General features: G+C 40.5%; 1 protein-coding gene across 2 annotated transcripts in view; it reads left to right on the top strand.

Annotated features, from left to right (window-relative positions):
- LOC310733534 (plexin-B3-like) overlaps positions 1-22,500 on the top strand; it is a 110,029-nt gene that overhangs the window by 28,017 nt on the left and 59,512 nt on the right. The window contains exon 1 of one of the 2 annotated variants that reach the window (XM_083554850.1): positions 19,635-19,940. The exons of the other annotated variant lie outside the window; for it this stretch is intronic. The gene's annotated coding sequence lies outside the window, so the exon portion shown is untranslated. Of the gene's footprint in view, positions 1-19,634; positions 19,941-22,500 lie in introns of those variants that run through there. 2 annotated transcript variants of the gene reach the window in all.

Raw genomic sequence — 22,500 nt, 5'->3', positions numbered from 1 at the left:
ACGGATAGAGCTAAAGAACGAAAGAGAGTTAAGAATACTGAATACAGTCGTTCTGGCAGGTGCTTTCATGTTATCCATCTTTCTTTAGTGGGAGAGAGGGAGAGAGGGATGGAAAGAAGGAAGGAAGGAGAAGTACAGAGGCAGAGTAAATCAAGTAGTGATATAAGTGAGAGGCAGAAGTAGTGAAAAAGAGAGAAAATCCAAAGTGAATTTAAAGAGATATAGAAAAAAAGGGAGAGAGAGAAAGAACAACCAGAAAGAAAAAGAGACAGAGGAGAGAAGGAAAGACTGAGATAGTGAGATTGGGAATGACGGAGAGATATAAAGATAAATATGGTACACTGTGGGTGTGGGTTTCCTCTGGGTTTTCAGGTTTCCTCCTGACTTCCACAAAAACATGGCCGGGTGACTGTTAGAGCTCCTGATTTGGTTACTGAAGAAGGAATGAAAGAAGGAAGTAATGAAAGATTGAATAAAAGAAGGAATGAATGATTAAACGAATTATGGAATAAAAGCTTGAATGAAAGACTGGATGGATAAATCAACCAATGAATGAATGAATTAAGTGATTGGTGATGGATGGAGGGAGGGAATGAATGAATCATGGCATTAACAAAGGAGGAAATTAAGGAAGGAAGGAATAGATAAAGGAAGGAAAAAAGAAAGTGATGTGAGAAGGAAGGAAGGAAGGAAGGAAGGAAGGAAGGAAGGAAGAAATAAATAAAGTGATAGGTGAAGGAAGGATGGCATCAATCCATGAATGATGGAAAGAAGAAATGAAGGAATGAATTGAGGACGGAGAGAATTGATAAAGGAATGGAGAAATAAATGAATGAAAAAACGAAGAAATGAAGGAAGGATTGAATTCCCCACAAAAAAATATATATATATATTTGGCAAATATTTATTCATTTTTTTTCCCTTTCCATTTTTTTTTTTTATTCATATTTTCCAAAAGTCACTTAAAAAGAGCTGGATAGCTTAAAAAACGAGTGAAAGAAAGAGAAAGAGAGAGAGAGAGAGAGAGAGAGAGATGAGACAGATGGAGAAACAGAAGACGGAGGTTGAGACCGAGAGAGCGAGTGAGTGGGAGAACAAGAAGAAGAAGATACCATTAGCTTGATGCGATATGGCTGAAATAACTCGGAGTGTGTCAGCTTGTCCAGCACAGCACACATCACAATCACGATTCTGCACACACACACACACACACACACACACACACACACACACACACACACACACACACACACAAACACACATAGTGGTTTGTCAGTGAGTGTGCAGTTCTAGAGAGAGAGAGGGAGAGAGAGATCACATGGAACGCGGAGCAGACGATCGCCCCCCCCCCCCCCCCCCCAGCCCCCCACACACACACTCACACACACACACACACACACACACACACACACACACACACACACACACACACACACACTTTCTCTCTCTGGAATTGAAGCCTCTGGAACACAACATGCAGTGATCTGTGCTCGCTTTCTTATTAACCAGTGCAGTAAATCAGCTGAGAAAGACTGCCTGATCTCAGGAGAGCATCGAGAAGAGAGGAGAAGGAACAAAAGAAGAAGGCAGAGACGGAGAGAAAGACGGAGAGAGAGATGGAGAGACGGAGCAGCGTGAACTTCAGGAGTGTTGCACTGAATGCCGAAGTTTCTTTTCAAGCTGCGGCTTTCATCAATATCCCAATCTGATTCTGCAGTTATCAGTCCTGTGTTGTATCTCCTGAGCGGAGAAGACAGTAGAGGACATTGTCCTAAGACAGAAAGGGACATTATTGATCACTGATCATCCTGTTACTTAAAGAGAAGAAGAAGTTTGGAAGTCCTTGTTTTGATCAGACTGTATCGCCTGACAAGGTCCTTCACAAAATGTTCCCACCTCGGTTCCTCACAGGGACGTGTCCAGGTCCTGGAGAGACATCAGCTTGATGATCATCTGGACCAAGGAAGGAAGGAGTGAATGAAGGAAGGAAGAAAATGAAAGAAGGAATGAATGTAGGGAGGAAAGAGGATGAGGAGGTTGTAGCTTAGTAATTGACGCACTGGACTTTGAAACAGAAGGTCATGAGTTCAAGTCCCAGCACCGCAAATTTACCACCCCTGGGCCCCTGAGTCGGGCCCCTGCACCTGGGAACACTGAGGTGGGAATACACCCTGGACAGAACACCAGACCATCACATCCTGAACACACACACACACACACTCACACACACTCACACCTAGGGCCATTTAGAATCTTTAATCCACCTACTGGCATGTTCTTGTTAAGTGAGAGGAAAACAGAGCTGGGGATCGAACCAGCAGCCCTGGAGACATGAGAGAGAGAAAGAACGAGATTAATGGGCAAAGAAAAAAACGAGAGAGAGAAAAAGAAAAAAAGGGAGAGAGAGAGAGAGAGAGAGAGAGAGAGAGAGAGAGAGAGAGAGAGAGAGAGAGAGAATATATTTTAAAAAGTGATATAAAAAGTGAGAAAATAGAAATAAAGACAAAGTGAACAAATATGGTAGAAGGATTTGGAAAGAAAGGCAGAGAAAGAGAAAAAAAGGAAAGTAAAAAGAAATGAAAAAGAAAAGAAAGAGTGAGACTCTAATTAGATGAAGACAGAGAGAGAGAACAAAATCCACAACGAAACAATAGTGCTAAAGGACGAAAAGTGTTTTCTTTCTTTCTTTCCTTCTTTCTTTCTTTCTTTCTTTCTTTCTTTCTTTCTTTCTTTCTTTCTTTCATTAACTTTTCTCATCTGTTAAATCTTGATCTTTACACTCACTACTTTCTTGCATTCTCTCCTTTTTTCTTTACTTAATAGACTCACTCGTTTCATTGCTCGTCTTTCGGTTTCTGTCTCATCACGCTCCTTTTTTATTCTCTCTATCTCTCTCTCCATCTATCTCTTTTTCCCCTCTTTTTTTTTTCTTTCTCTTAATAGACTCCCTCACACCTCTGTGTCCCATCTTTGTCTTTCGGTTTCTGTCGTCGAGTCTCACCACGCTCCTTCTTTCGGTCTCTCTATCTCGCTCCGTCTATCGCTCTCTCTCTCTCTCTCTCTCTCTCTCTCTCTCTCTCTCTCTCTCTCTCTCTCTCTCTCTCTCTCTCTCTCTCTCTCTCTCTCTCTCTCTCTCTCTTTAGCTTCTGCTCTTTCTCTAAGCCTCGTTTTATCACTCCCAAGAAGCTTCACATATCTTTTCTTTCTTTCCCTCTCTGTCGTTCTCTCCGTCGTGGCAGTGTGTGTGTGTGTGTGTGTGTGTGTGTGTGTGTGTGTGTGTGTGTGTGTGTGTGGGTGTACGAGTCACAGTGGAGATTACAGAGTGTGTAATAATGTGTGTCAGAGGCAGGGTGGCACTGTAATTGCTGCCTTTTAGTCTGCAGCTGTCTGAACGCAACAGCATCTGTTTCTTTCCTCTTTCTTCTCTTTCTCTCTCTCTCTCTCTCTCTTCTCCAACACACACACACACACACACACACACACACACACACTTGCTCATACACACTCGTTTTCTGGGCTAGATCTTAAGCCTGTGCAGCTAGATCCTTTTGTTAGGGAGACATGTTTTTTTTTTTTTTATGAGATGTAATAACAAAAGAAGCTGAGATATGTGTGTTCCTGGGATCTCAGAGTGCCTGCGGGAATGCATGTACACACACACGCACGCACACACACACACACACACACACACACACACACACACACACACACACTTCCACAGCATATTGGGTTCAACCGATTAAGTATGTGAAGCATTAAGTACGGATTAACTGTTGGAGAAACCAGGAGCAGTGTATCCTCTCGTATTATTTAAAAATAATAATAAATCAGGAGATTCACACACCCTCATATTTTCTCTCACATCGTCTTCCTCTCTCTTTCTCTCCGCTTTTTTTCAGTCTCCGATCACTTATTGCATATTCCTCTCCAGTCAAAATTGTGTTCGGCGCCTCTTTCCACGTCCTGATACAATTGTAGTGCAGTGTGTTCCCTGTAAAATTGGATTCCTCTTGATTGATTAAGGTGCCAGTCGTGTTGCTCGATGTGCCGTAGGTTGTGGTAATAAAGACGGATCCTTTTTTTCTCTTCTTCTTCTTCATCTTCTTCTTCTTCTTCTTCTTCTTCTTCTTTTCTCACCCTGCTGCAATAAGAGCTGTGTGTTTTTGCGGTTTCCCAGTGGCGCTTCTCGTATGGTGTGGGAGGATTTTCTCTATTTGCAGTGCAAGATTTGTTTCTGAGGTCAAACCTGTTGGACTACACACACACACACACACACACACACACACACACACACACACACACACACACACACATGCATACATACAATAGAGAACCTGAAACCTCTTTCTTTTATTTTTTTTCACACTTTGAACGATGTTATGTAGACCACAAGGTCTCGGGTTGCTTTGCAAATGTTTTTCTGTCCAACGTTGCAAAAAGTGTCCTCCTGGTTTCCTCTCGATGCGGTTCACAGCTGTTTTTCAACTTAGTGCTGCCTGAGGTTTCATTATTGAACGTTCTGCCAGCTGTTACAGATGTTTGTGGACACCTGAACCTCTGAACATCGCATTCAGACGTTAAGTTCTGAGATATGTGTGTGAGATTCGTTCAACTCGTTCACGTTAGTAAAGTCAGGCTCTGATGCTGGTGAGGTGAGGAGGCCTGGGGTGAAAATTTGTGTTCAATAGCAGGAGATCTTCCACTCCATAATCATGGAACGCAGATCTTCATGAAGTTGGCTTTGTGCACAGGGGCTTCATCCTGCTGGAACAGGTTTGAGCTTATTTGAGTTTATAAGAAACTCTTATGCATTCATGCAGTCAGCTAATAAACCAGTCACATGACCGCAGCACAGAACATCTAAAGCCATGCAGATACAATTCAAGAGCTTCAGTTAATGTTCACAACAGACATCAGAATAAAGGAAAAAGTGTCCAGGATAACGGTTTGGATGTTAGTACCAGTTGGGCTGTTTTGACTATTTAAACACCTGATCAAACATCGAGATTTGAGGTGAATGAGTTTGAAGATCAGAAGAGCACATCGGCTTCTACACCTATGGGATCAGATCCTATCGTTCAATGTCATTCAGGTGTTTTCCTCAGCACCCACAGACACCATAGGTTCGAGAAGGATTGTCGATGAATGTGTTAAATGCCTATAAAGGAAGTTCTAACGCTACTTAAAGGTCGAATTATTCATATAATTTTATAAGGATATACAGTATATTATCTAATTAACGTCCGGATAATTTTTCGGATTTTGATCGTCTTGCACGTGCACCGGTTTACACGTTCTGTCTAATGGATTACAGCATATGTTGCCTTGGCACGACACCCTGTTTACATGCATTTATTTATTTGCCAGATGCTTTTATCCAATTATACAGTTCAAGCGTAAATGCCGGCGTGTGACGGCGAATAGCCTTTTACTTTCAGGGCCAAGAGAGTCTATCTGGCACTCGAGGGATTTGGCGGTGTTTATTAGGTCAGTGTGCTCTGGCCTTATCAAAGCTCATATAACAGTGCTGTTAGGAGGCAGAGCTCGAAAACAAATCCCAGGGTTACCATTTCTTTTTCTTTTTTAATATACATTCTATTAGCACAGTGTTGAATTTATCATCAGAGTTCATATGCAAGTTATAAATGGATATTAGTGCACTATGATGTCCATGTTACCCAGTGAAAATGTTATTTATTTTAATTTTTTTAACAATTACAGCATTACCTGTGATTCTTTGACATTTCTGAAACTGGAGACTCCCTCCATAATGTAGAAAAGACCAGATCAATTTATACCCATCTTAATTCATTTATATAGCATAATATAAATCTATACATTCAGAATTTTAATGATTTCTCCCCAATCATTGACTCAGTGGTGAAGCTGAAGGTGTTCGAGACAAAATGAGGAAGTAAACCTGAGAGGAACCAGACTTATAAAGGGAAGCCAGTTTTATCTGGGTGACACCTGATGACTAAATTATAAATCGTTTCCTTTTATAACTGTGTAGTACGCGGTCAAAACCTTTATCCAGGACTAAGTTATATATTTTTAATAGATCAACATTTAATCTATTTAGTTGAAGTTACCAATTGTTGACTCGTGAGTGCAAAACTCGATTAATAGCACTCCAAAGCCATGTTGATGGTTTCTAAGTGGTACCATCCATCTACAGTAATCTCATGAATCTTTAGGCTGTTCATGTGGGACCATCTTTAGAAGGAGCAAATGGAATTCCAACCAGAAGTAGGGTATCATGGTGGATCAGGGTCAGTGGTATCAGAAGTTGGTTGTGGAGCTTGACTGAGATTGAGAAAGAGAGATGGAGTGTGGGAAGGAAAAGGAAGAGATAGAAACATAAGATTGGATCATTTTAGTGACTCGTTCATTAGAACGAACGAATCTTTTATGGAGTCATTTAGTTCATTTTGTTCCTTCATAGCATATATGGGAGTCATGTGATAAAAGGACAAACGACTCGGACTAGAAGAGTCGAGAGGTGAACTGCTCAGTTCTGTTTTCTGTACATAAACTGAGGAGATTTGACGACGTTTTGCTCATGCGTGTAGTAGAAAATGAACGAATCACTCTTTGAGACTCATTTTTGGAGTCACATTAAAGACTCGTTTGAAATGAACCAATAGTTCTGAACGAATCATAGCTCCAACAAATAACTTGTACCCTTTAATCGAATTAAGCTTGGTGGATCAAAAAAAGACCCCACGTTCACTGCAGCATGAGACCATTCATTTATTCAGTGTTCTATTTCTAGTGAATTCTAAGGCATTACAAACTAAAGGTAACAAAAGAATAAAGTAGCTTTTTTGTGTGGTGGCATCGCATTTATTATCTTTCGTATCTTAGCAACATTATCGTCAGGAGCTTTGAATGAAAGGCTGGAGACAGAAATCACACCAAGGTCTTTCACTGCTGCACATTAGAACACAGAAAGGCCATCCAGAGACGTGATGTAATCCGAAAACTTACTTCTAGCTGCAGGTGGTCCTTGTATAAGAACTTCTGTCTAATGTCCTTTAAACATTCCTCATCTATATTAGTCTCTCATTTGGCTTTGCTGAATCATGCAACTGTGTATCGTCTCCATTAACAATGGAAGCTAATATCATGTTTGCGTATAATTTTACCCAGAGGAGGCAAAAAAATAGCAACACAGGCAAGTTATTTACGGTATGTTTAGCATACAAGTTCCTCCACAGATTGTTCCTATAGAAATTATAACACATTACAGCCAGTGGATTAATATAAACCCTGCACTCATAGTTCCTGTCAGAGCTATAAAAAATTAATGAACAAAAATCAATCCTAATATACAAATACCACGTGGTATGTGGAAATGAAAGGAGCAGGTAGCACTTGAGACCCAAACGTGTTCCAGCATGGATGGCATTGTCCCTGTGCACAAAGCCAGCTCCATGAAGATATTCTTTACATGGGTTGGAGTGGAAGATCTCCTGCTTTAGAGCTCTGATCTCCACGCTATTGAACACTTTTTGGATGAATTTTTTTAACGCTGGTTGCACTCCCAGGCCTCCTCACCTCATCTACATCAGGACCTGACTTTACCAACACTCTTGTGGCTGAATGAGCTACTCACGCTCGAGTGGAACATCTTCCCAGAAGCAGTGGAGGCCTAAATGGACAAAATGTGGAATGGGACATTCAAAAAGCATGTATCTTATGTACAAGGAAAGCGTCTGGACACGTGCATGTTCCATTTATTTCCTTTTATTACAACAAACTCAGTCATGTAATGCTATAAAGATTTACTTTGACCCAAACAAATCTATAAATATCCCGAACTTTATTTTCATTTAAAAATCCACAAACATTCAGCTGAAATACTTTGATGTGCCTCTTATGACTTGCTGGAGATGTTCTTCACTAGGTGGAGAATTTCTTGTTCATCCCAGAGCAGTTCAACAGGATTTGGGTGCGGTGACTGGGCAGGTCGTTCCATGATAGATATCACACCAGACGACCGTTTGCTCTCTAAATGACGCTTGCAGAACTTTCGATTCGGCTCATCGTCTTGTCTTACGGTGAAGTCGGTTCCAATAATTTGTGGTCCAGACGGGATTGTAGGGTGTATGGATTTATAGCCATGTTGGTTCACTTTGACGTCTGGAATAAGTCTCCGAAACAACCCTCAAACCATTAATTTTCCACCTCTATGTGTGAGTGTGTGGGTGAGGGAGTCTGATCATATCTTCTCTCTTGTTCTCCGTCTTACGAAGTTCTTCTGTTAGAGACAAAAAAGTCCCATTTGGACTCCACAGAACTTTCCTTCACTCTGATCCTGGTATGTTTTTACCTTTTACTGAGTTTGTTGCATAGAAACAAAAGGAACATGTTTAAAAATCTATAAAAGACTCAGTGTTTCCACACTTTTCACAGGTAGAGTCGGTGTGTCAGTGTACTCCCAGACGCCACAGAGGTGTGGCTTCTCCTGTCATTTTTAACACAGAGATTTGTTCCCCCCCCCTAATATGACCAATGAGAGACAGCTGATAGTGAAACGCATTATTATTATTTGGATTACTGGTAATCCTTTTGTTAAAAAGTCAATTTTATTCACACAATTGGTTATTAATTCATGATCATTATTTAAGTCCCGTTCATGCTTTTTTAGCCCGTTAACCCGCAAATTACGAACGTCGGCGTTTATCTCGCATGCACACAAAGGGGCCGGATGATGGGACGATGGAATCTGTGTTAATCCTTGACGGAGGAAGATTTTGCGAGTAAGCCTGGACGTAAAAGCAATAACAGCTCGTTTCAGTACGATTCTGATGAATTGAACATCATTTAGTCGTCTCCAGCTTCTTCTCAGCACAGGCTCCACCAACCGGGAGGCGATGGTGGCGTACGACCCGATGGAATCCGAGTTCTGTGTTCTGAGCCACTTCTACAAGCAAAGGCGCTCATAAATGTTTCAAGTTCAGGTTGCGAGATGTGATCGGGATGCGAAGAATTCCAGAGTGATGCCTGAGAAACTGGTTGCCATGACAACCCTGCTTAAGTTACCCATAGGGGATGGGTCCGGAGATGTAGCTGTTGCATTTTTCCTTCACACTTATTATTTATTTATTTAATTACAAATAGAAATCAAATGATATGTTATTACATATCATAGAAATCCCCCAGTCCTAGTTGGTCAGTTTACATGACTGTATAGTGTGTCAAATCTTTACATACACATTAATTGGACGAAACTATTGGAACATCCGACTTTCCCATGTTTTTTGGAAGTGGTAGCATGAAATTCTCCCTTCGCTTGAATTAGGAGACCCAAAACCTGTTCTGGCATGACAATGTCCCTGTGCACAAAACCAGTTTCATGAAGATCTGCTTTAAATGGTTTGAAGTTGAAGATCTCCTGCTATAGAGCTCAAAATCTTTTAAACACCTTTGGGATGAATCTTCAAGCTGACTGCACCTCAGGCCTCCTCACGTCACTTACATCAGTATCTGCCTTTACTGTCTTAGCCTGAATGGGTTTAAATACTCCACAAAATCTTGGAACATCTTCCCAGAAGAGTGGAGGATATTATAACAGCAAATTAGATTCGATTCAACTTTATTGTCATTGTGCAAAGTGCATGTACAGAGACAATGAAATGCAGTTAGCATCCAACCAGAAGTGCACAAGTGGCCTATTCATAATAATATTATTTAACATATAATAAATGTTAAATGAGAGCACAGGTCCATATGTGCAGGGGTGAGAGCCATTAATGTACAGAAGATGTATATAGTGATACATAAAACGGTAACGGTACAATTTCTGTTACATTTTTAAAACAATTTTTAATAAAATGTCTGCTTGGTTAAATAATATCTTAAATAGTATTTTATAATATTTAATTATATATATATATATACAGTACAGACCAAAAGTTTGGACACACCTTCTCATTCAAAGAGTTTTCTTTATTTTCATGACTATGAAAATTGTAGAGTCACACTGAAGGCATCAAGGGCTATTTGACCAAGAAGGAGAGTGATGGGGTGCTGCAGATGACCTGGCCTCCACAGTCACCGGACCTGAACCCAATCGAGATGGTTTAGGGGTGAGCTGGACCGCAGAGTGAAGGCAAAAGGGCCAACAAGTGCCAAGCATCTCTCGGGGAACTCCTTCAAGACTGTTGGAAGACCATTTCAGGTGACTTCCTCTTGAAGCTCATCAAGAGAATGCCAAGAGTGTGCAAAGCAGTAATCAAAGCAAAAGGTGGCTACTTTGAAGAACCTAGAATATGACATTTTTCAGTTGTTTCACACTTTTTTGTTATGTATATAATTCCATATATAATTCCACATGTGTTCATTCATAGTTTTGATGCCTTCAGTGTGAAACTACAATTTTCATAGTCATGAAAATAAAGAAAACTCTTTGAATGAGAAGGCGTGTCCAAACTTTTGGTCTGTACTGTATATTATAAATCAAATGCATGCAATACACTTTTTATTATTTTGTTTACATAGGCTAATTAATTTAAATTGAATAAAATAAATGGTAAAATGTAATTAAATATTTTACATTTGTTAGACCCCATTTGGTTAATACAGAGGTGTATGTAAGTGTGAGTCAAAACAAATCAAACAAAAGGTGTACGGAGCGAGTTTTCACAGCGACACTGCGCTAACTCTAGTTTATTTTTATACCCCTGGTACATTTACATTTACATTTGCGGTATTTAGCAGACGCCCTTATCCACGGCGTCGTACAAAAGTGCTTAGGGTCTCTAGTAATGAATAAATCTACAATGTAGAATTCTACAAACTTGGAAAGTGCTACTTTAAGTATTTCAGGAAGAGGAAGGTCTTCAGTTGTCGCTTGAAGATAGTCAGGGACTCTGCTGTACGGACATCTAGGGGAAGTTCATTCCACCTCGGTGCCAGAACAGAGAAGAGCCTTGAAGTGTACTTACCTCTCATTCTGAGAGAAGGTGGTACCAGTCGAGCAGTGGTAGTGTTCGGTATGTTTTAAAGTTTAATAATAATAATAATAATAATTATAAATGCACTCCGAGTGCGAGGCGGAGACATGCTAAAATTACAACATACATATGTACATATATGAGTGTTTGTATAATACAGAATAAATATGGGTGGAATAGATGCATAGTGGATGAAGCAGTGAAATATATACAGAAAGTGACGATGCAGCAGTAGTGTATTTGTTCAAATTATATGAGCAGCTGTTTAGTGCAGAAAAACAGGGGGGAAAAAAGCCAAATATAAACCAATCTTATATTCAGGTGTCCACAAACATTTGTCCATAATCTGCATATTATATATTGATTTATATTTCCAATATTAAGTGACACCCAGAAGAGTATTGGTTCCCATTTTGAGTTTCCTCTCACGTCATTTCAGTGTCACCCCCTGGCTTCCTTATAAACATTTACACCTGCATGCTAATTTAAAGGAAATCGAACGGCAATAAATCATCGGCGGAGTAGGAAAAAAAAGTTTATGAATAGCTTTTATATTTCCCATGGACCGATAATAAATACGTCATAATCGGACGTCATTTGGGATTTCGAATAATTTCTTTGTAAATAGAAAAATATTAGCAGTATTTACACGTCTGATGAAAAATAAACCCGTCGGCTTCCTCTAAACACTCTATTTAAATTATTTTTGCTTACAGGATTTGTGTATTTAAATGGGCTTGCATATTAATTAGGCTATTTGCATATCAATGAGGTCATAATACTGCCATAGACAGCAAATAGTAACAAACCACGAAAGGTGAAAACTGGCATTCATTTTTTTTTTTTACAATTCAAATTAAAATATTTATATATTTTAATATTTTATAATAAATATATAATCTATATTTCATAAAATAAAATAAAAAAAGAAAAACAACACTGGCTGTTTTGTGAGGAATGGTTGATAATATTGGGGTTTTTTTTAATCACCTACACAGTACCTGATTGACTGGATCTCCATAAGCGCACTCCAAAATCTAGTGGAACATCTTACCGGAAGAGTGGAGGTTTTTATAACAGCAAATGGAGACTAAATGTGGAATGGGATGTTCAGTGTATCAGGAATTTCGGTGATGAGAAGTTGATGAAGATGATTATTTTTCTACAGAAGCACATTGTTTTATTAAAGAAGTAAAGAACGACATGTTGTACTTTTAATCCGTTTAATGTAGAAATATTTTCATTTCTTGTTATCGCTTACGTTATAGCAGATATGAACAGTCTAGCTGTCTTTTCAGTTGATAAAAAAGTGTCATGTTATAAAGAAATGTCAAAAGATAAATGCTGGAAATAATAAGAGATCTGAACAAACTGATACCAAAGAAACAATATCTTACTAATAAATATAAACCGGTTGACTGATTAATAATATTGCTGTTATTAGGGGAAAAGATTCAATTGATAATTCAACATCATTGGTGCAATCATTTCATTTACAGTTTACAGTCCATGGACTGAAAACCCTGAAGGCCATTAAAAGCTTTCTGGTCCAGTTGTAGGATTTGAACACACACCCATTTCCACCACAGTCTCTCCCACATTCCAGTCGGCACTGCCGCGTTATCTACCGAATCCGAATCCGTTTTTTAATATACACCATATCACAATCTGTCAATCACAGTCACGGTATTTAATCATATAATAACAGTGTCATATCGAGTCTGCACCGTGCCGCTCGCGTACGCCGTTAGCAGATCGGAACCTTTTGTTCTTTTGTCGGAGCGTTTATTGACAGAGCGAGAAATATTGCTGCATTTCATTCATCCGCCGCCAATCGGAACGTTTCCCAGCCTCGGGCCGGCGAGCGTGCCGAACTCCAGCCGAATCGAATGGGCCGAGGCATATTGTTATTCCGCGCAGGCCCGTGTTCTGCCGGTCGCATATTTGGCTCGGCGTGTAAAAAAGGAAACTCGGCAGCAGAGAAAGTTCAAAGGTCACGCACAGTCACAGAGGCTCCATTCAAATCCCCGACGTGAGCCATTCAAAACACGGGAAGGTCACGGCGCTTCCGCTAACACGCACACTGGTCATCTTTTTATCGAGTTCCCACTTTGATTTGGTAATGGGCGTGCGGCCTGCGCATTAATGGAGCGCACTGTCTGAGAGAAATGCACGAGTGGAAAAAAAAACGAGACGGATGAAGCGCTGGAGAGAGACAGAGCGAGACCAGGGAGGAATGTGAAGTGTATAGGGGGGTTCTGAGGAGTGGACGAGGCGCTTTACATGCTGCCAGGGCACAAAACTGGGCACAATCGGTGTCTTTCAGTTTCTGTTTCACACACACACACACACACACACACACACTCAGTCGTTCACTTACAGGCCCACACGCTCTTCGATTCACACAGCTATAAACACACAGTTACACACGCACGAAAAATGCACAAGCGCACAACCACAGTAGAAATTAAGATTTTATCGGATACATTTTTTCCACTATCACATGCCACATGATGGGTACAACCAAAAGGCTGCACTGCACAACCCCTGCTCTATGTTTCTTCCACGCTGCAGAAAACATACCAAAGGTGTATTGATTTGTCGCTGTGTTGTTAGAAAACCCCGTCTTTAGTGTCAAGGGGGTATCAAAAAGTTTCGAGGCTAGTTATGTTTGCAAGAAAGTACGTACTTTATTCATCTCTGTTCTATCGCCTTCAAACCAGTCCCCTTAAGTCAGCAATAAAGCGTTCATGCCACTTCTGGAACGTTCCCTGGAAGTCTTCTTTGTCAAGCCCCTTCTGCGATTTGCGCTAGATCTCAAGTTCGGTGCGCCCTGTGACTGTGCGTGCAGCCTTGTGCTGCCATCTGTTGGTGTGTTACAAAACTAGTCTCGAAACTGATCTGTACCGCAGCTCTTTTGAATTCTTGATGCTGATTGGTCAAAAGGTTTTCACTAACAGACAATAGTGTATATTTCTAACAGAGACCTGAATAGCTGATGCTCCAGTATTGAATATGGTGAAGTTTGCATTGAGGAGATGTTATTTGAACATTTATGGAAGGAGTCCCCAATGTCAACCCTTTTTTTTTTTTTTTGGAGCAGTCAGTTTTCGTCGTCATGGAAGTCCTGAGGACAGAAGACTTTCCCAGAAGCTTGACGTGGTGTGTTGGAGCTAGTAGCTCAGTGCTTAAAGCATTGGATTTTGGTGCAGAAGTTCATGAGGTTGAATCTCAGAACCACCAAGTTGACACTGTTGGGCCCTTGAGCAAGGCCCTTAACCCTTCCCTGTCCAGTGGTAAGTCACGGTGGATAAAAGCGTCTACCAAATGATTTAAATGTGTGTTGTTTCTTATTCATTTTATTGACTGAAGGATTTCGCTGAATCGATCACCGACCACTAAAAAACAGAAAATATTTCATTTTTCCATTTATTTATCCTCCCATCGAACACTATCTATCCATCTATACATTCGTTTTCGATCTGCCTTTCGCATTTGTCTTGTGTGTTTAATTTGGCTTATTATTTACACAAAGCAGGTTTTTATTTATTTAAAGAGTGAAGAAAAATGGAGGCTGGTGAGGGAATGAATATTGCTGGACAGAAGAAGCTTCCAGACTTCTATAACGATCAACGTAACTATAAACAGATCAAATAATTATGTTGTAAAGTGTTCAACATGTCATTTAACCATATCAGATGCTTAGCTGATAAGTGGCGGGTTTGAATGTTTAATAATAAACTTGGTGATATCACACACGTGCACTGCGATATATTTACGTCTGCATGCTGTCTGTGTTTGAAAATTCTTGTAGATCACCTTTTTTTTTTGTTCTGTGCTGTTTCTAGAAAATGTTCTCACTATTATAGTTTATTGTATGTGATGCTTTTCACAAGTCGAGGTTACAAAGTCATAAAAAAACATGCTGCGTTCAGATCTTACCTTACACATATGCATGGGTAGATGAGTGGAAGATCAAGTGGATTCATGAATACATGTATGGGGGGATAGACTGCTGTATAGGTAGAAGGACGGATGAACAGATGGATGCATGTACAGGTGGTGGGAAAGTGGGATAGTTTTGTGGGTGGTTAGATTGATAGATGGATGTATGGCTTGATTCATGTAGGGTTGATTGGATAGATGGGTAAATGTGTGGGTGGTTGGATAGATAGATAGTTGAATGTGTTGGTGGATGCATGTACATGAGGTTGAGATGAATGAGTAAATGTGTGGGTGTTTGGATGAAAAGATGGATGGATGGATAGATGGATGGATTGATGGATGGATGGATGATTGGATGGATGGATGGATGGATGGATGGATATATGTGTGGATGCAGGTACATGTGTTGGGATGGATGGGTAGATGTGTGGCTGGATGGATGGATGGATGGATGGATGGATAAATAGATAAATAAATGGATGGATGCATGTACAAATGTTGGGATGGATGGGTAGATATGTGACTGGATGGATGGATGGATGGATGTACAAGGGTTCAGATGGATAAATAAATGTGTGGATAGATGGATAAATGGATGGATGGATGGATGCATGCATGGATGGATGGATGCATGGATGGATGCATGTAAAAGTGTTAGGATAGATGGGTAGATGTGTGGGTGGTTGGATGGATGGATGGATGAATGGATGGATGGATGGATGGATGGATGGATGGATGGATGGATTTGATTGATGCTTGTCGGGTTAATATGATGGATGGATGAATGTACAGGTGGATAGATAGATAGACAGATGTATAAATAGTTGGTTGGATGGATGGATATATGTATGAATAGATAGAGGGATATATGGATGCGTCAATAGAGAGCAAAGAAATGAATGGATGAATGAATGAATGGATGAATAAATGAATGAATGGATTGAAAATGAATTTGTGTTTCTCTGTCTGTGTATGGTGTCTGTCTGTCTGCATGCTTTCTAGTGCATGCGTGTGTCTGCACTTGTGAGTGTGTCCTTGGCGTGTGTGTGTGTGTGTGTGTGTGTGTGTGTGTGTGTGTGTGTGTGTGTGTGTGTGTGTGTGTGTGTGTAAGGAAGCAGAGGAACATCCTAACAAATCCTCCATTGTTTGATTTTCGTTCCATATACACACACACACACACACACACACACATACACACACACACGCTCACTACTGGTCCATAGGTCTCTCTGCCAATACTGCAAGCGGTTGCCACACACACACACACACACACACACACACACACACACACACACACACACACACACACACACACACACACACACACACACTCACTGCTGCTATTCCTGACTCCTAATTGCTGTATTTTAAAAAAGACACAATTTTAGTGAAAGGCAATTGCTATTAATTGAGAACAAGCTGATGTTATTTCCTGCAGCTCTGTGGCTTCTGTGTCCTTATTCTCTTTCTCTCTGTCTCTCTTTCTTTCTCTCTCTCACTCTTTCCCTCTCTCTCTCTGCCTCTTCATTATTTCAGAGATGCATACATTTTTTGTTCCACCTGCCAATAATGGTTTCCTCCCTGCATCACACACATTTCCCCCCAATTACAGCATACACACACACACACACACACACACACACACACACACACACACACACACACACACACACACACACACACACACACCCCTCCTCCACTCCTCCACCCGTCCGGCCATTCATTACCTCTCCTTCTTGCTTTCAATCTGTTTCCAGCACACCTCCTCTATTTCCTGTTTGCATTTCTTTCTTTTCAGGTTTTTGACTCCCTCCTTCTATCTCTTTCTCTCCCGCCCTCTCTTTTTTCCTTTTTCTTATCTTTTTACTACTTTCGATTGCTTTTGTTCATCCCTTTTTTTTTTTCGCCACACTTTATCAATCTGTCTTCTGCTCCACTGTCCCTTCTTCTACTTTTACTCTCTCTTTCTCCATCACACCTTTTTTACGCCTTAGTTCACCTTCCTCCGTCTCTTTCTCTTTGTCTCTTTTTCATCCACTTTGGATGCTTTTACTCCCCCCTTCCTCTTTCTCTCTGTCTCTCTCTCTCTCTCCCTTTCTTACACTCCCATCACTTCATTTATCCTGACTCGTTTTCTCGTCTCTCTCTTCCTCCTCTGACCCCACACTTTCTCCAACTTCCTTTCTTTTCCTTTTTCATTTCTCAATTGTTTTCTCTTCCATTGTTTTCTCAATCTCTCCTTTTTTCCATTCCACTATCTCTCTCCCTTCCCCCATTGTTTCGCTCCAATTCTCATATCACTTTTTCTACCTCTCTTTCCATATCTCTTTCTTTCCTCGCCCCTTTCTTCTATTTCTTTCGTCCTCCTCTCATCAGCCTCAAATCACTTTTAATCACTTTTTCACCACTTACTTTCTTCTCTTACTCTCTCACTTTTCCCTCTTTCTTTTTATTCCACCCCCCCACCCCACCACCACCTATTACACTTCATCCTCATCTCTCTGCATCTTTTTTCTTTAATTTCTATCCATCTTTCTCTCACTTCTTATTCTTCCTCCACTTCCTCATCCTCGTCTGTCTGGAGTGTGTGATGGAGACGCTTTGTGAGTGGGATAAATATTTTATGAGCAGTTTGATGAGGCTCTTCACCGCTGGCCAAACACTTCCAGCTGAGCTCGTCCTCCGTCTCTCACCAGGGATCTGTCCAGTCCACTGCCCCTGTCACTCTCGCTCTCTCCCTCTCTCTCTCTTTCTCTGTCTTTCTATCCCTATCTCTCTGTCTCTATATACTCAACTCTCTCACCTTTACATACAATCTACTTCCTCTTCTTGACATACTGTCTCTCTTTCTCTCTCTCTGAATGCTCTACACACACACACACACACACACACACACACACACACTGCAGAGTGGCAGAGTAGCCTGACTTTTCCATTTTTGCATTAAAACCCTTTTATTACAAATCCATAATAATACGATATATTTTTATTATTTTTTTTTGTATACAACCATAATAAACTATCCGTTTCCGAAAACGTGACCATTGGCGCAGCTGTGTCCCATTAGACATACAGGCTCCAAAGGGATGCGCAATAATCTATTAAATCCGACACGTTTCGGAGTTTAATGCTGTTTCATGTCTGATGTCAGACCCTGGTTTAACGAAGGCGAGCAACGTGCCAAAAAACCATCTGCTTCCTCGAGATGCGGCGTATTGCAGGAGGCCCGAACGTGAAAGGTTTTACATTCGCACCTGAGATCAGGAAAATATTGGATATATAGTGTTAGATTAGATTAGATTAGATTATTGTTAATAAAAGGGTAATAGACCTGTTATTGTATATAATATGTAGAGTTTAACGCTGGACATTTGCATAGTTAATGACATTAACAATGTAACAGTATTAGGAAATGTAATAATAACAATAATATTATTGTTATTATTTATTATCCAAGAGGTATTTTTCAGGTGGGGAGGGGCGGGGTTGGCCTGTCTCCTAGGTAACCCTGGCAACAATCCTCAGCGGGATAAATGAACAGATTCTGCCGTAGGTTATTGACCTTAACATTGAACACAGTGCGCTTGTTTTTTTTTGTTGTTTTTTTTTATATCTCTCCCTTTATGATTGTACCAATTCCTTGAAAGCCAGTTGGCTTTTTGTAGCAGATTTAATAAAATATAGTGAGGAAGAAAAAAAAAAGAAAGAAAGAGGAGTAAGGGTGTGGCTGCATGGATAAAACAGGGCCGAATAAACGTTACATACCTTATAGGCATCATTGTTCTTTCGACCACTACCTGTACATGACCTGTTATGTGGTCGTTATGCCATCATTATGTCTTCATTATGTTGCCATTATGTCCTCATATGTCCCTATTCGTTTTGAGTAAAGAAACCACGATTGAATATTCAGTAATTCAATTCTCTATTCAATAAATATTCAGGAAGCCCAGACGAACCTTGTCCTACACACGACTAGGTGTAGGTCATGACATTCGCCACCCACGGCATGTCTAAAAAGCTTTTTCTTTTCCCTTCACCCTCATGTCACGGTTCTCACTTTCAATAGGTCTAGTGATCGCATTTATTTTCTCACTATTATCGCTCATTCCACTCGAAACACATTTATTAGGTAAAAAAAATTAAAAAAAACTTTATTTTATTCATATTATATCTTACAATTCAGCACATGCTTCATGCTTTTTTATAGTTGGAAAGTCTTCAATTAAACATGAAATAATATAATAATGTTTGTAATTTAAAAAAACAGCAGCTCATGTAAGAATGATATTACAAAATTTTGGCATTTTGGCTTTTCACTGCTGAAATAAACAAGAATAATGAATTCATTAGGAGAGTAATCACGAAAAAAAAAACTAAGGGGTGGTTCACACACACACACACACACACACACACACACACACACACACACACACACACACACACACACAAATTAATAGCTACAGGGACACAAACCAGGAAAACTACACACACACACACACACACACACACACACAGCGAGAAGAAGATTGCTGTAATGAAACACACACACACACACACACACACACACACACACACACACACACACACACACACACAGTTGACACTTGTCATAAAAATCCACAGTAATGAAAGTCAGAACAACTCTCCCTGGAGGATAGTGGGCGTGGCTTTCGGCTTTAAATACCCACGTGCTTGGGATCAGGACAATTGAATGCTCATTTGCATGCCCCGCCCAGACTCACGAGGCTCGGCTCGACTCGGCTCCGCTCGCGCAGCTCTTGAGTTTTGAGCTTTCTTTCGGCGAGCAGGCGGCGCGCGCGCGCGCTCACGCGATGGGATTCCTACGAGTCCGGAGTTTTACCTCAGACGATCCGGCGAAGTTTCGAGAATAAAATTTCAACAATTATAAAAAAAAATATATACTACAAAAAAAAAAAAGAGTGACAAACTAAACCGTAAAGGACACCACTCTGTATCCTTCCTCACGGAGAAGAGGGGGATGAAAACTCGGCGGTGCTGAAAGGAAATAAAGTAAGTGCGTAAACGGACTTCACTTCAGGGTTTTTATTGTGGGGATATTTAACTACCGTGTTACCAAAGTTGACCTCGGGGTGATTATTAATTCTGGGTGTTTAGTTACCATTAGTTACAGTATCTCATGGTTGCCTTGAGCCTAAAGTACAACACGCATGACCCGTCATTCCTTTGCGGCTTTTGTCTGCTCTCTTTACCTCCTGAGAGGATTTTTTTTTGTTGGAGATAAAACATTTCCGGTAACATTTCCGTTCTTGTTGAGGAGTTCAGGTGTTTCAGCTCCTCTATTTATTGTTTTTTTCTTCTAAAACAGTATAAAATTAGGAAAAGGAAGAGACGTGGAATATTGCCGTTTCAAGCGCCGGGAGCGAGCGCAAGCGCGAGCCTCACCAGCAGCTGCACTGCTGCGTGTGCGCGGCTGCTCTGCGCGCTCCCGTATGTATTTATATACAGTATGTGTATGTATGCATGCATGCGCGGTTGCTCTGCGCGCTCCCGTATGCTTTTATGTATGTGTATACGTAATTATACTACTTATATCTATATATAATATATAAAATACTCACAGATTATAGGTATATATATATATATATGTCACAGATTGGATCTTATGGAAACATGTGGACAAAAACAAACCAAAGGTCCTCATAGTCCTCATAAGGATTTTATGATTTATGCATGTGTGTGTGTGTGTGTGTGTTTGTATGTGTGTGCGCCTGTGTCCACTTGATAAAGTTATGAAAAGCCAGAAGAGCTGTCAACTAATTGAAGAGCCTCTCAATGAACCATGATTATCAAACACTTAGGCTGATAAGGGGCTCGATTTGTTTTGGGTTTTTTTGTTTGTTTTTGTTTTAGAATTTTTTTTTTTTTTTTACAAGAATTTCACTTTATCAGAATGTAAATTTTATTTCTGGTGATATTTTAGTATTTTTTGCTAAATTCGTTAATGGTCAGGCAGTTATTATACATCGGTTTGTCGTTTCATGTCTTCTTGTTATCATCTTCTTGTCATTTATAACCCAAGTTGTTTTATTTTGCCTCCTTTCTTTTTTTTAATAGTTCTGTGAGTATAACCCTTGTACTCCAGCTTTATTAGATGTGTCTGTCTCAATAGTTTGCACTTGTTCAGTCACTTTGTAAGCATACTTAAAATTTACGTAAATTTACTTACAATTTTCCCCTTTTAGTTTTACATTCACTATTCATGCTTTACACTCGTGATGAGATGATGCATCATGAGCATGCATCATTTATCCCACAGTTAAATTTTCCAAGCATAAATGATTTCTTTTCGGACTATTGTTTGGTGTAATTTCATGCGAACGAACCCACGAACAGAAATACAGTGAGTTTTACTGGATATTTAATCACACATTTGTTCATGCGACTCCTTCCCCTTGGGGTTTGCTTGGTTATTTCTGCTGGTTATTGTATTAGTCTCTAGGGAGGTGTGGCTGCCCTGTCAGAGTAGCAGTTTGGCACGGTCGGAGCTGCCAGAAGTGGAATCTGAGTCCACACACACACGCGCTTAAATTTTTTTCCCCTCATGCACCCCCGATGCCCGGCCGATGCCCGATTGTCTCTCTTACCCCCGCCTACACATCACACACAGATATTTCCTTCACTCTCACCCACGCAATTATACACAGCACATGCGCAAACACACAGGCGATGCATGCACACTGTCTCGTTATCACTCTATTGTTTGCCACCATAAACGCTGCCTCGGTTCTCAGGAGCGTCTGGGTTTTCACCCGGCGTTCAGCACGTGCTGTTTCGCTAATCCAAACCCCCCAGACGCCCTTATGCAGAGCGACTTACATCTATTTCACTCATACAACTGAGCAGCTATGGGGTTAAGGACCTTGCTCAGGGGCCCCAGGAGTGGCTGCTTGGTGTGGCTGGGATTTGAACTCATGACCTTCCGATCCAAAGCCTTAACCATTTAATTACTATCTCAGATACTCGCTGACTACTCAGATGTTACTCTTTCCTACCACAAATTTAAAATAAAAATTCAAAAACCTTTTCCAAAAGGACTCGCTCCTCATAAAGCGTAAAACTCGTAAACACGTCTGGAAGCGTTCGGCCCCGAGCACCACATCAAACCCGTCTCGAACCACAAGTCTGCGGTGAGAACAACAAAAAAAAAAACCACGCATCTGTTTTGCTTGTTTTCTGACATTAAAAACATCCATTACATGGATTAGTGAACAATGCCTACCAGACATCCACAATAACAAACTAATTACGCCTGCTTTGGATGCGTTAAAAAATCCAGGCCTCTGTTTCCAACAAACACCGTCAACCTCGTTTTCAGCCGTAGGATGAGCAGAGAGAATAATGTTTCAGAGATTACACACTGCATTATGTGAATTGTGGATTTTCGAAGGGTATATTTGTTTGGCTTTAAGATTAAAACATCGAACATAGCTATCACAGAGTCTACAGCACTTAGAATAGTGTATCCCTTTGGGGTTACCTAGAGAACCCAAGAAACGGGCATGTGAAGGTCCTTTTTTCACTAAATGTGGCAGTTGAATTGCAGTGTTTA

Source organism: Silurus aristotelis, assembly GCF_946808225.1.
Source record: "Silurus aristotelis genome assembly, chromosome: 11".
In the NCBI taxonomy this organism is placed as follows: Eukaryota; Metazoa; Chordata; class Actinopteri; order Siluriformes; family Siluridae; genus Silurus; species Silurus aristotelis.
This window is presented reverse-complemented; position numbering and strand designations above follow the sequence as displayed.